At 47.5% G+C, this 14,627-nt stretch overlaps 1 protein-coding gene across 3 annotated transcripts in view; it reads left to right on the top strand.

Annotated features, from left to right (window-relative positions):
* The window catches only part of LOC135054872 (zinc finger protein 566-like), a 141,152-nt gene that overhangs the window by 114,086 nt on the left and 12,439 nt on the right, over positions 1–14,627 (top strand). Inside the window, exon 1 of one of the 3 annotated variants that reach the window (XM_063958292.1) lies at positions 4,357–4,661. The exons of 1 other annotated variant lie outside the window; for it this stretch is intronic. The gene's annotated coding sequence lies outside the window, so the exon portion shown is untranslated. Of the gene's footprint in view, positions 1–4,356; positions 4,662–14,627 lie in introns of those variants that run through there. One more of the 3 variants, XM_063958290.1, reaches the window with a different exon arrangement.

The raw sequence follows: 14,627 nt of genomic DNA, 5'->3' as shown, positions 1-14,627 counted from the left end.
CTCTACCTCCCGTTCTGGGAGCTTTGATACATCCACATGGCACTAATATGGACCCCAGCATCCTCTAGGACGTAAGAGAAAATAGGATTTTAATTACCTACTGGTAAATCCTTTTTTCGTAGTCCGTAGAGGATGCTGGGCCCTCGCCCACCGCTTCTTTATCCTGCAGTGGTTCTTTGGTTCAGTACTACCTGGTTCCTAGGTAAGTTCTGTGTTCGTTCCTGTTTCAGTACTGTTTCAGCTGTTGCTGAGTTCTCCGGCCTGTTGGCCGGATTTGCCTTGTTGTGTGTGAGCTGGTATGAATCTCACCACTATCTGTGTATTTCCTTCTCTTGAAGTATGTCGTCTCCTCGGGCACAGTTTCTAGACTGAGTCTGGTAGGAGGGGCATAGAGGGAGGAGCCAGCCCACGCTGTTAAACTCTTAAAGTGCCAATGGCTCCTGGTGGACCCGTCTATACCCCATGGTACTAATATGGACCCCAGCATCCTCTACGGACTACGAGAAAAGGATTTACCGGTAGGTCATTAAAATCCTATTATTCTGTTTTGATCATGCCATTAGAATGCGGCTTGATAACTCGAACCTGCCAATGGGGATTATTGCTGGAGGTGACCCTATCATAGAAGTGTAAAAGTCCTTTTTTTGGCCAACATTAGATCGGCGGATAAGCACACAGCACTGGCAGTGGCCCAGCCTTAAAACAGTGGTTTCAGGTATAGCACACAAAGGCTCATTTATCAAAGGACGAAAAGCCTATTAGATGGAGAAAATTAGTGTTTTACTTATTTTCCCCAACTAATGTACTTTTCATCTTTTGGTAAATGAGCCTTTGTGTTCTATACCTGACACCACTGTTTTAAGGATGGGCCACTGCCAGTGCTGTGTGCTTATCCGCCAATCTAATGTTGCGTGCACACTGGCCGATATATTGTCCGTTCTATTGAATATATTGAATATATCGCAGGTCCGTTGGCCAGTGTGTACGAACGATAGGTCTGTGAATGCTGTCGTTTACAGACATTACTCGTCTGCCCTGCAGCATAGCCGACTGCCAACATAACTAACAATATATTGGCACATTGCTGTGTGTGTACAGGTGGTCAGCCGACCGCCCGTATACATGATGCAGCAGCCGGCGGTGATTGACAGCTGAACTGGACGGGCACATGTAAATGCCCGCCCAGTTCGTGATGTCTGTCTCGGCGGATCGGCAGTGTGTATGCTCAATACACTGCCCGGTCAGTCCATAGATATATATGCAGATCAATTGATATATCTACTAGTGTGTACCCAGCCAGGGGCGCCAGAATGTTTTGAGGTTGGGGCAGAGCCGGCCCTAGGTATAGGCAAACTAGGCAAATGCCTAGGGCATTTGGAATGCCTAGGGGCACAAGCAGCTTCTGCTGATTAAAATGATATGCGGCATGCCTATATTCTGTGTGTGACTGCGGCTGTATCTGCATACGAAATGCTACGTTACAGTGTATACCTGGAAATCACTATAATGTATAATTTCGATACACTCACAGTCACACACAGAATATAGGCATGCCGCATATCATTTTAATAAGCAGAAGCTGCTTGTGCACCCTAGCCACATAGTAATGCAAATAAGATGCATTTTTGGCAAAGGCGTCCAACTTTTCGGCAAAAAAAGGGTTGCAAGGTCAGAGGTGGAACTAGCGACTGTGCTAGGGGGCACCAGCCAAAAACTTGCCTAGGGCATCATATAGGTTAGGGCCGGCTCTGGGTTGGTGGGGTGCAGAAAATCATACATATTGGCGCTCCTCCCAATCCCCACCCCCAGTGCGGAGGAGTGCTTACCTCTGATACCTGCGGTGACTTGTTAAAAAAAAAAAGTCTGCTGCTGCACACCCGCAGCGTGCTATGCCGTGCACTGTCCAATCCAGCTCTTCACCGATGCATCACTGGGAGGAGGCGTGTCCATGCTGAGCCTGCTGAAACACCCCTGCCTCCTCCCAGTAATGCATCAGTGAAGAGCCGGCTCGGACAGCGCATGGCATAGCACGCTGCGGGTGTGCGTCAGCAGACTTGTTCTAAAAAAAAAAGAAGTCACCAGCAGGTTTCGGAGGTAAGCGCTCCCCCTCACCAGCGCCTGTCATATTCGGGGGGGATTGGCATGCTGCACATGCTGTACCCAGCATAAGATCTACCATCCAGACCCTGGCAAGGGATGGAATCCAGCAGGATGTAAGCAATTATGGGCTGAGATATTACATTTCATATTGATGAATGCGTCAGTGGGCAGCGCAGGAAGCAATGCATTATCTAACTTTGGTTATAAACAGAGATCTGTGATTTAACAAAGGACTATTAATGTGATTCATCACAATTGGGATATTTCCACAAGAAGCAAGGTGTCGTCTAAAAGTGGATGTACACACATTACAACAATTCTCCACGTTACCAAATGGACAGTTTGTATACTTCACACATACCTGGAGAGGACAGGAAACCTCCTGCTGTGCATTCGGCTGCAGACTGTGTTGTTAATCTAACACCTTCCTTTTAGAGCAATTTACGTAATATAAATGTGACTGTCTCCCTCTCAGTGATACACAAACTTGATCCCTTATTGTCGCACAAATAATCTGGCCCTCAAAAATACTTGTAACAATAGTATCCTTTAATATTAATTTTAACATTAAGTTCTTTCCTCATGTTTCTAGTGTGGTGGTAAATTGGGACCAGCCAGAGTGGTCCCAAAATTAAATGAAAACAAAAACAAAATTGAGAAAATTATTTTTCCAATGTAAAACCCTTACTACCTTACATGTAGGGGGGGGAGACACAATTTATAGATGGGCTACAGGTACAGGTTTCCTGTCAGAGTGTTCATGCTACTTAATTGGGTCATAAACCTGATTAGGAGAATCTTTTTTTAAACTTAATTTTATACAAAGTAATAAACCTTTGTAGATGCTGTCTGGTCAGTGTTGTGAGCACACAATTTAAAAGGTAGCAATGGAGCGGATTATGCGGTGATCGGGAGGTGGCTAGGCAGACGCACAAAGAAAGTCATTCTCACAGGCGCGTTACAGGAGTGGTTTCAGACTTAGGGGCAGATGTATTAAGCCTGGAGAAGGGATAAAGCAGTGATAAGTGGAAGGTGATAACGCACCAGCCAATCAGCTTCTACCTGTCATTATTCAAATCCATAATGATTGGCTGGTGTGTTATCACCTTCCATTTATCACTGCTTTATCACTTCTCCAGGCTTAATACATCTGCACCATTGATTCTTCATCGCGTATGCTGTGACAGAGATTCTGCACCCAGCAGGGTCGGAATCCCAATGACGCTTCCATTGGTTTCGACTGCAGCTGCTCAAAGTCAGACGCAAGGCAGCAGCATCTGACTTCAGAATCAGCCCCATGTATTTACATTACACTAATACCCACAGTTATTAAATTGGCTGGTGCAAGAAATCAGAAGTGACAAGCAAAGGGATGCAAAGCAGGGAGGCGCCAGAGTGGAGAGGTGCTCTCCCTACTTTGCATCCCTGCTGTTGTTCACTGTGTATTGCTGCAGTCTGCCGCTGCACTTGTGACAGGCAGCGGAGCCGGCAGTGGGAAGCGCGGCTCTTCAGACCCTCTCTCCTCACCCTGCAACTTTCAAAATACAACTCACCCCCAGCCCATATCCGCCTCCTCCTTCTCTCCATCCATGCTCTCTCTCTGCTCCTCCTCATTGTTGTGTGTGCAGACTCCATCCTCAGACAGCGGGACTGCCCCCATTGGGTGGTATTCAGTATACCGGTTGTTGGGATCCCGGTGCACAGTATACCACAGCCGGAATCCCGACAACCGGCATACCGACACCTTTTCTCCCTCTTGGGGGTCCACGTGCCCGCAAGAAGCTCATTTGCGCTCGCCCAACTGTCGGCAAGCCGGCGGTCGGGATCCCGGCGCCGGTATGCTGGCCACTGGTAACTGATACCACCCCCCTTCCCCGATTCAATTCAATGCCCACAAACTTTACATTGTGCCTGGAGCACATGCACACCCCCTGAATGACCCTGTTCCTCCTTCAGTAAGCAGCAGGGTCAGTGTCTGTGTCTCTCTAACACAGAAGCTCTTTGGATGGGGTCATAACCCCTGTCACTGTCCGTGTACAGTGTGTTTCTGCCTTGGATAGCCCTCCACATTCCTTTCTGATGACAGAGAAGGGTTCCTTCTCAGACCTGCCAGGAATGAGTTACAGCCCAAGCCACCAGAGATCCTCTGAGCAGAGGCGTCACAAGGGGGGTGCGGGGGGTGCGGCCCGCACCCGAGTGTCACCTCCAAGGGGGTGACACCAAAAGCCGCACTCACCCGCACCCCCTGCTGACATCATTTGCTGCAGTCGCACAGGACAGTGCTGCTGCTGCTGCCTGGTGACGGTGAGCAGTTCCCTCCCAGGAATGCCAGTGCTGGCGTGACATCATCGCAGGCGGCATTCTGGGAGCGGCTGCAGGGAGAGAAGACGGAGGAGCACAGCGGCAGCGCAGCATAACACACAGACTCCCGCCCACAAGTACCCGGCGTGCAGCAGCCGCCCTGGCTACCTCTTGTCTGCTTGAACCCCCGGCCCTAAAGAGAAAGAGTCTCATCACAGCCAGGAAGTCCTGGATGCTGGCACCAAGAGCAGCACACCCCTGTAAGTTATATGCTCCTGCTCTGTCCCACATATTGTAAGCTTGCATATTATACATTACACATTATATATAGAGAGAGAGAGAGAGAGAGAGAGAGAGAGAGAGAGAGAGAGAGAGAGAGAGAGAGAGAGAGAGAGTATATATATAGTATATGTATATATATATATATATATATATATATATATTTCTTTATAGTCATCACACTGTGGATATAATATATGATTGGTATAATATATGATAATTATCTGATGATATAGGTGCATTCACATGTATATGTGTCGGGATGTAGTTATGTAACCAGCATGTAGTTAGTTACCACCCACAAACTGCCTCTTCCTGTAAATCACCTTGCAAGCATCCGTGCTATCGAAATTTTCGCACCATTTTCTCACTGTTTGGCGACGCATGGTCCATACGCATGCGCAGTCGTTCAATGATCGGCCGCTGTGCGAAAACGCACAGCAGCGATCAAGTCTGATTCCGGCCCTATATCATTGAACGCTATACCATTCAACAATATAGTCGTCCATCACCGGCAATCCCGAATTGCGTAGTGTGCACCTGCCTTTAGGTACTGTCAACCATTTCAGCTGCTAGCTGTACTGAGATTGTGACTTATTTTTTGGAGCAAGTAAGAGAGTCTATGTGGAAACAAATTGTGGATTGTTATATTGTAAGTTAGTAAACTACACTGTCACTTCATCAAATATATATTTTTTCCTGAAGTAAAAGAGGATTGTATTAAAATTAACATTTATTTCTAAAAAAAAACAAATGGTACATTTCAATACACTCCACTATATTTGATATTGAAAAAGTTTTTGGGGAGTAATTTAAGATGACTTCGGTGGTCATTCCGAGTTGATAGCTCGCTAGCAGTTTTTAGCAGCCGTACAAACGCTATGCCGCCTCCCACTGGGAGTGTATTTTAGCTTAGCAGAAGTGCGAACGAAAGGATCGCAGAGCGGCTACAAAGTTTTTGTGTGCAGTTTTAGAGTAGCTCAAAACCTACTCAGCGCTTACGATCACTTCAGACCATTCAGTTCCTGATTTGACGTCACAAACACGCCCTGCGTTCGCCCAGCCACGCCTGCGGTTTTTCTGGCACGCCTGCGTTTTTCCGAACACACCCTGAAAACGGTCAGTTGCCACCCAGAAACGCTCACTTCATGTCAATCACACTGCGGCCACCAGTGCGACTGAAAAGCATACGCATGCGCAGAAGTGCCGATTTTTTGCCTCATCGCTGCACAGCGAACGAATGCAGCTAGCGATCAACTCGGAATGACCACCTTCAATCGGTAATTCTCCGTGATGCATGGGACAGCTACACAAATTCAAACAACATACTTCTCCAAAATACCAAGATTTTAGTGGGTCTTAAGTTATAGGGTAAGGCATTGCTACTAAGCAATTACGTTTTCATGTACAGTAACAACAATTTCTTAACAGACCAGTTTAAAGGGATTTTTTTTTAAAGTGTGTGATGCACAGGACTTTATGATCACTTTCTGGAGAATCACCCTAATATTTTTTCAAATAATCATCAGAAGCAATTATTTTTAGGAAAACATAACTATGGATTTGTTGTGGTGTGTCGTGATACGGGAGGGGTCCATGGGGGTGACACCATGAGTTACCCCACCGGGTGACACCAACCCTAGTGACGTCTCTGCCTCTGAGAGTGCAGTAACCCATGGCAACTGATTCCGGGTACTAAAATATTCTGTACATCTATAAAGACAGTTGGCAGAAACCATAAGTATAGGGGTACACTCTCTTCCTCCTGAGTGGTAATACATTTATGCTCCACATTTCTATTAAATGTGTAAGTCTGGTTGAATAAATTGGGAGTATTGACCCCATGCAATGTGTAACTAGGAACTAATAATGGATTGGGATTGATTAGCCAGTGTTTGGGATGCTGGCGGTCAGAATACCGACCGCGGTATCCCGATGATATAAATACAGATAGGGGAAGGTAAGTATACCAAAACCTAACTTAATTTTGGTTTCTGTGTAGCCTAGTACTGTATGTCAACGAAATATCTCTTCTAGGACCACATTTTCTGTGTTCTCCTAAAAGACCAACAGGACACAAACAGAACAGGTAAAAAAATTAAGAAGCTGAATCCATGTACGTGACCTTTTGGGTTCAGATAAGCAATTTTAATTACAAATGAGTACCCAGATTACTTTTATTTGTGCGATATACCATCCTTGAGTTGAAATTACTACTATTAGCACCTTCCTGTTTGTTTGTTTGTTTTTTTGGTTGGTTTTGTGTGTTTATTTTTAGATCAATTGGGGACTTGGATCACACAACAGGCGGAGCATGCCACGTATTTAATATTGTTGAAATAAGTGACTTTCTCACTACTGCAAATTTGGGCCCATTTTATTCATTATAAGTCCCTTTTAACTGACACTCTCAATAGTATTAGTAATATTTAAAATTTAAGACCAGTCTCCCATGTGTGTTTAATGTCCCAGACGCCTAAAACCTTGATCCAGCTCTGCCTATGCATCTGCTCTGTTCTGCCATCTCTTCCTCCTCCCCATACTGCCACCCTTTCCTCCACCCTGTACCCTGTGCATTTCTTCCCCGGCTGCCGCCTCCCCTACACAGTACAAACAATTGCACAGTTGAGAGGGGGCACAGAAACAACACCAGTGAGTGCCAAATGTGCGTCTTCTTTTTTTCACCCCCCAAAAAAAACATGGGGGGGGGGACCAATACTCTTTCTGGCATAAGGTACCAAAATGTCTACTTACGGCTCTGTCACCCTCTCCCCTCCCTTCTATCTATTAAGGCACTTCAGTCTTCAGCCCCCCTCCCTCCACATCTCTTCCTTGAGAGACCACATCCCTTTTTGCGGCACACACCTTCAGCGCACACTCTCTCTTTATAAAGTTTGGGAGGGAGGGCGCAAATTTATAGTTTGCAGGGGGCATCGAACACCCTAGCATCGGCCCTGGTGACAAGGAAATCTCATCAGTAGCTGAGCGTATAAGAAATTCGTATATAGTAAAACAACTGTGATTTGAAAAGCAGAAAGGTTTTGGGATCCTTTTGTTACCATAACTCCCAATGGTCAGCATGAGAAAGACCCCTACAGTACTGGGATCCCTATTTACAAACAGAAAGGTCTGAGATAGGGATTATTCTTATTTAACTATTCTTAACTACTGCTTTTATTAATAAAAAATAATATTATTGCAATATATATATTTCTCTGACGTCCTAGTGGATGCTGGGAACTCCGAAAGGACCATGGGGAATAGCGGCTCCGCAGGAGACTGGGCACAACTAAAGAAAGCTTTTAGGTCACCTGGTGTGCACTGGCTCCTCCCACTATGACCCTCCTCCAAGCCTCAGTTAGATTTTGTGCCCGGCCGAGGTTGGATGCACACTAGGGGCTCTCCTGAGCTTCTAAAAAGAAAGTATATAATTAGTTTTTTTTATTTTACAGTGAGACCTGCTGGCAACAGGCTCACTGCAGCGAGGGACTAAGGGGAGAAGAAGCGAATCTACCTGCTTGCAGCTAGCTTGGGCTTCTTAGGCTACTGGACACCATTAGCTCCAGAGGGATCGACCGCATGGAACTGGCCTTGGTGTTCGGTCCCGGAGCCGCGCCGCCGTCCCCCTTACAGAGCCAGAAGCAAGAAGAGGTCCGGAAAATCGGCGGCAGAAGACATCAGTCTTCACCAAGGTAGCGCACAGCACTGCAGCTGTGCGCCATTGCTCCTCATACACACTTCACACTCCGGTCACTGAGGGTGCAGGGCGCTAGGGGGGAGCGCCCTGAGCAGCAATAAAAACACCTTGGCTGGCAAAAATACCACAATATATAGCCCCAGAGGCTATATATGTGATAATTACCCCTGCCAGAATCCATAAAAAAGCGGGAGAATAGTCCGCGAAAAAGGGGCGGAGCTATCTCCTTCAGCACACTGGCGCCATTTCTCCCTCACAGCTCCGCTGGAAGGAAGCTCCCTGGCTCTCCCCTGCAGTCTACACTACAGAAAAGGGTAAAAAAGAGAGGGGGGGGCACTAAATTTAGGCGCAGTATATATAACAGCAGCTATAGGGGACATAATTCAGTTAGTCCCTGCATTATATAGCGCTCTGGTGTGTGCTGGCATACTCTCACTCTGTCTCCCCAAAGGACTTTTGTGGGTCCTGTCCTCTGTTAGAGCATTCCCTGTGTGTGTGCGGTGTGTCGGTACGGCTGTGTCGACATGTTTGATGAGGATAATGATGTGGAGGCGGAGCAGATGCCTATAGAAGGGATGTCACCCCCTGCGGGGCAGACACCTGAGTGGATGGACTTATGGAAGGAATTGCGTGCACGTGTCGACTCCTTACACAAAAAATTTGACGACATGCCAAATGCGGGACAGCCGGCTTCTCAGCTCGTGCCTGTCCAGGCGTCTCAAAGGCCATCGGGGGCTCTAAAACGCCCGCTACCTCAGATGGCAGACGCGGATGTCGACACGGATACTGACACCAGTGTCGACGACGATGAGTCTAGTCTAATGTCCACTAAGGCCATTCGTTGCATGATTGAAGCAATGAAAGAGGTGTTACAAATTTCTGATATAAACCCAGGTACCACTAAAAAGGGTATTATGTTTGGGGAGAAAAAACTACCCGTAGTTTTTCCCCCATCAGAAGAATTAAATGAAGTGTGTGAAGAAGCGTGGGCTTTCCCTGATAAAAGATTGGTAATCTCTAAGAAGTTACTAATGGCGTTCCCTTTCCCGCCAGAGGATAGGTCACGTTGGGAGACACCCCCTAGAGTGGATAAAGCGCTCACTCGTTTGTCTAAAAAGGTGGCACTACCGTCTCCGGATACGGCCGCCCTCAAGGAACCCGCTGATAGAAAGCAGGAGGCGATCCTGAAGTCTGTATATACACACTCAGGCATTATACTTAGACCAGCTATTGCGTCAGCATGGATGTGCAGTGCTGCCGCTGCGTGGTCAGATTCCCTGTCAGAAAATATTGACACCCTAGACAGGGACACTATTCTGCTAACCATAGAGCATATAAAAGACTCAGTCTTATACATGAGAGATGCACAGAGGGAGATCTGCCGGCTGGCATCTAAAATAAGTGCATTGTCCATTTCTGCTAGGAGAGGCTTATGGACTTTCCAGTGGACAGGGGATGCAGATTCAAAAAGGCACATGGAAGTTTTGCCTTATAAGGGTGAGGAGTTATTTGGGGATGGTCTCTCGGACCTAGTTTCCACAGCAACTGCTGGGAAGTCAGCATTTTTACCCCATGTTCCCTCACAGCCTAAAAAGGCGCCGTTTTATCAGGTACAGTCCTTTCGGACTCAGAAAAACAGGCGTGGAAAAGGCGGGTCCTTTCTGTCCAGAGGCAGAGGTAGGGGAAAAAGGCTGCAACAAACAGCAGGTTCCCAGGAGCAAAAGTCCTCCCCCGCTTCTTCCAAGTCCGCCGCATGACGGTGGGGCTCCACAGGCGGAGCCAGGTACGGTGGGGGGCCGCCTCAAAAATTTCAGCGATCAGTGGGCTCGCTCACAGGTGGATCCCTGGATCCTGCAAATAGTATCTCAAGGGTACAAACTGGAATTCGAGGCGTCTCCACCCCACCGGTTCCTAAAATCTGCCTTGCCGATTACTCCTTCAGACAGGGAGGCTGTGCTAGCGGCAATTCACAAGCTGTATTCCCAGCAGGTGATAATCAAGGTGCCCCTACTTCAACAAGGACGGGGTTACTATTCCACACTGTTTGTGGTACCGAAACCGGACGGTTCGGTGAGACCCATTTTAAATTTGAAATCCTTGAACACATACATAAAAAAATTCAAGTTCGAGATGGAATCGCTCAGGGCGGTTATTGCAAGCCTGGACGAGGGGGATTACATGGTATCCCTGGACATCAAGAATGCTTACCTGCATGTCCCCATTTACTATTCTCACCAGGAGTACCTCAGAATTGTGGTACAGGATTGCCATTACCAATTCCAGACGCTGCCGTTTGGACTCTCCACGGCACCGAGAGTGTTTACCAAGGTAATGGCGGAAATGATGATACTCCTTCGAAGAAAGGGAGTTTTAATTATCCCGTACTTGGACGATCTCCTAATAAAGGCGAGGTCCAAGGAGCAGTTGTTGGTGGGAGTAGCACTATCTCAGGAGGTGCTACACCAGCACGGTTGGATTCTGAATATTCCAAAATCACAGCTGGTTCCGACGACACGTCTACTGTTCCTGGGTATGATTCTGGATACAGTCCAGAAAAAAGTGTTTCTCCCGGAGGAGAAAGCCAAGGAGCTGTCATCTCTAGTCAGAGACCTCCTGAAACCAAAACAGGTATCGGTGCATCACTGCACGCGGGTCCTGGGAAAGATGGTGGCTTCTTACGAAGCAATTCCTTTCGGCAGGTTCCATGCCAGAATCTTTCAGTGGGACCTGTTGGACCAATGGTCCGGATCGCATCTTCAGATGCATCGCCTAATAACCCTGTCTCCAAGAACCAGGGTGTCTCTGCTGTGGTGGCTGCAGAGTGCTCATCTTCTAGAGGGCCGCAGATTCGGCATACAGGACTGGGTCCTGGTGACCACGGATGCCAGCCTTCGAGGCTGGGGGGCAGTCACACAGGGAAGAAACTTCCAAGGACTATGGTCGAGTCAGGAGACTTCCCTACACATAAATATTCTGGAACTAAGGGCCATTTACAATGCCCTAAGTCAGGCAAAATCCCTGCTTCTACACCAGCCGGTACTGATCCAGTCAGACAACATCACGGCAGTCGCCCATGTAAATCGACAGGGCGGCACAAGAAGCAGGATGGCAATGGCAGAAGCCACAAGGATTCTCCGATGGGCGGAAAATCACGTACTAGCACTGTCAGCAGTGTTCATTCCGGGAGTGGACAACTGGGAAGCAGACTTTCTCAGCAGGCACGACCTCCACCTGGGAGAGTGTGGACTTCATCCAGAAGTCTTCACGCTGATTGTAAATCGATGGGAACGGCCACAGGTGGACATGATGGCGTCCCGCCTAAACAAAAAACTAGAGAGATATTGCGCTAGGTCAAGGGACCCTCAGGCGATAGCTGTGGACGCTCTAGTGACACCGTGGGTGTACCAGTCAGTTTATGTGTTCCCTCCTCTGCCTCTCATACCAAGGGTACTGAGAATAATAAGAAAACGAGGAGTAAGAACAATACTCGTGGTTCCGGATTGGCCAAGACGAGCGTGGTACCCGGAACTTCAAGAGATGATCTCAGAGGACCCATGGCCTCTGCCGCTCAGACAGGACCTGCTGCAGCAGGGGCCCTGTCTGTTCCAAGACTTACCGCGGCTGCGTTTGACGGCATGGCGGTTGAACGCCGGATCCTGAAGGAAAAGGGCATTCCGGAGGAAGTCATTCCTAAGCTGATTAAAGCCAGGAAAGATGTAACTGCAAAGCATTATCACCGCATATGGCGGAAATATGTTGCTTGGTGTGAGGCCAAAAAGGCCCCAACAGAGGAATTTCAACTAGGTCGATTTCTGCATTTCCTACAAGCAGGAGTGACTATGGGCCTGAAATTAGGCTCCATTAAGGTACAGATCTCGGCTCTGTCGATTTTCTTCCAGAAAGAACTAGCTTCACTACCTGAAGTCCAGACGTTTGTGAAAGGAGTGCTGCATATTCAGCCCCCGTTTGTGCCTCCAGTGGCACCTTGGGATCTCAACGTGGTGTTGAGTTTCTTAAAATCATATTGGTTTGAGCCACTTAAAACCGTGGATCTAAAATATCTCACGTGGAAAGTGGTCATGTTATTGGCCTTGGCTTCAGCCAGGCGTGTGTCAGAATTGGCAGCTTTGTCATGTAAAAGCCCTTATCTGATTTTCCATATGGATAGGGCGGAATTGAGGACTCGTCCCCAGTTTCTCCCTAAGGTGGTATCAGCTTTTCACTTGAACCAACCTATTGTGGTGCCTGCGGCTACTAGGGACTTGGAGGATTCCAAGTTACTGGACGTAGTCAGGGCCTTGAAAATTTATGTTTCCAGGACGGCTAGAGTCAGGAAAACTGACTCGCTATTTATACTGTATGCACCCAACAAACTGGGTGCTCCTGCTTCTAAGCAGACTATTGCTCGCTGGATTTGTAGCACAATTCAGCTGGCGCATTCTGCGGCTGGACTGCCGCATCCTAAATCAGTAAAAGCCCATTCCACAAGGAAGGTGGGCTCATCTTGGGCGGCTGCCCGAGGGGTCTCGGCTTTACAACTTTGCCGAGCTGCTACTTGGTCAGGGGCAAACACGTTTGCAAAATTCTACAAATTTGATACCCTGGCTGAGGAGGACCTTGAGTTCTCTCATTCGGTGCTGCAGAGTCATCCGCACTCTCCCGCCCGTTTGGGAGCTTTGGTATAATCCCCATGGTCCTTTCGGAGTTCCCAGCATCCACTAGGACGTCAGAGAAAATAAGATTTTACTCACCGGTAAATCTATTTCTCGTAGTCCGTAGTGGATGCTGGGCGCCCATCCCAAGTGCGGATTGTCTGCAATACTTGTACATAGTTATTGTTAACTAAAGGGTTATTGTTGAGCCATCTGTTGAGAGGCTCAGTTGTTTTCATACTGTTAAACTGGGTATAGTATCACGAGTTATACGGTGTGATTGGTGTGGCTGGTAGGAGTCTTACCCGGGATTCAAAATCCTTCCTTATTATGTCAGCTCGTCCGGGCACAGTGTCCTAACTGAGGCTTGGAGGAGGGTCACAGTGGGAGGAGCCAGTGCACACCAGGTGACCTAAAAGCTTTCTTTAGTTGTGCCCAGTCTCCTGCGGAGCCGCTATTCCCCATGGTCCTTTCGGAGTTCCCAGCATCCACTACGGACTACGAGAAATAGATTTACCGGTGAGTAAAATCTTATTTTTTTTATATTAGAATTATTTATTTTTAATTTTACATATATTTTAATGGGAGTGCATGTGGCCTCTAATGGACTGTTTGCCTGAACTGAGATAGACCATTCATCCACATGCAAAGGGGGCCAGGACTGGCCAGCAAAGAATTAAGGGGTCTATTTACTAAGCCTTAGAGAGTGATAAAGTGGACGGAGATGAAGTATCATCCAACCAGCTCCTGTCATTTTTCAAACTTATGCCCTTATTTATCAATGAGTAATAAATTTCACTGTGAGTGATAAATTGCACCAGCCAATCAGCTCCTAACTGCCATGTTCCAGATTCTGGGGCAGATGTATTAACCTGGAGAAGGCACAAGGAAGTGATAAATCAGTGATAAGTGCAAGGTGATAAATGCACCAGCCAGTCAGCTCCTGTCAATTTGCATATTGGAGCTGATTGGCTGGTGCATTTATCACCTTGCACTTATCACTGGTTTATCACTTCCTTATGCCTTCTCCAGGTTAATATATCTGCCCCCATGTTTGAAAAATTACAGTTAGGAGTGGATTGGCTGGTGCACTTTATCACTCAAAGTGAAATGTATCACTCATTGATAAATAAGGGCAATAGTACTTATCAGGGACGTGCAGTCAGGGGAGGCAGTGCCTCCCCTGTCATCAATGATTAAAATAATACAAAAATATACATTTGACACATATTCAGTGTCATATGTATCTTCTTTATATATTCTGTTAATTTTAGGTTATTAAACTAGTTTGGGAGGCACTGATAGCTAGTGCCTCCCACTGAGGGGAACGGGGACAGAGCGGGGGGCGGGGCCAAACACTGGGCTGTAAAAGCCCATTCAAAAAAACACTGAAAGCGGCACTTCTACAAGTGCCTCGCTGACAGGGAAAGCACGCCCCTGCCAGCGAGGCACATGTGATTGGACAGCGGATCCAGTGCTGGATCCGCTGGTCCAATCACACAGTGGGACAAGGAAGGGACTCAGAACTCTCCCTTCCGCCACTGAGTACCGTGATCTGCAGCTAGAAGAACCGGCGCCCAGAGCCGGCCCTAGCTTCA

Source organism: Pseudophryne corroboree, chromosome 3 (genome assembly GCF_028390025.1).
Source record: "Pseudophryne corroboree isolate aPseCor3 chromosome 3, aPseCor3.hap2, whole genome shotgun sequence".
In the NCBI taxonomy this organism is placed as follows: Eukaryota; Metazoa; Chordata; class Amphibia; order Anura; family Myobatrachidae; genus Pseudophryne; species Pseudophryne corroboree.
This window is presented reverse-complemented; position numbering and strand designations above follow the sequence as displayed.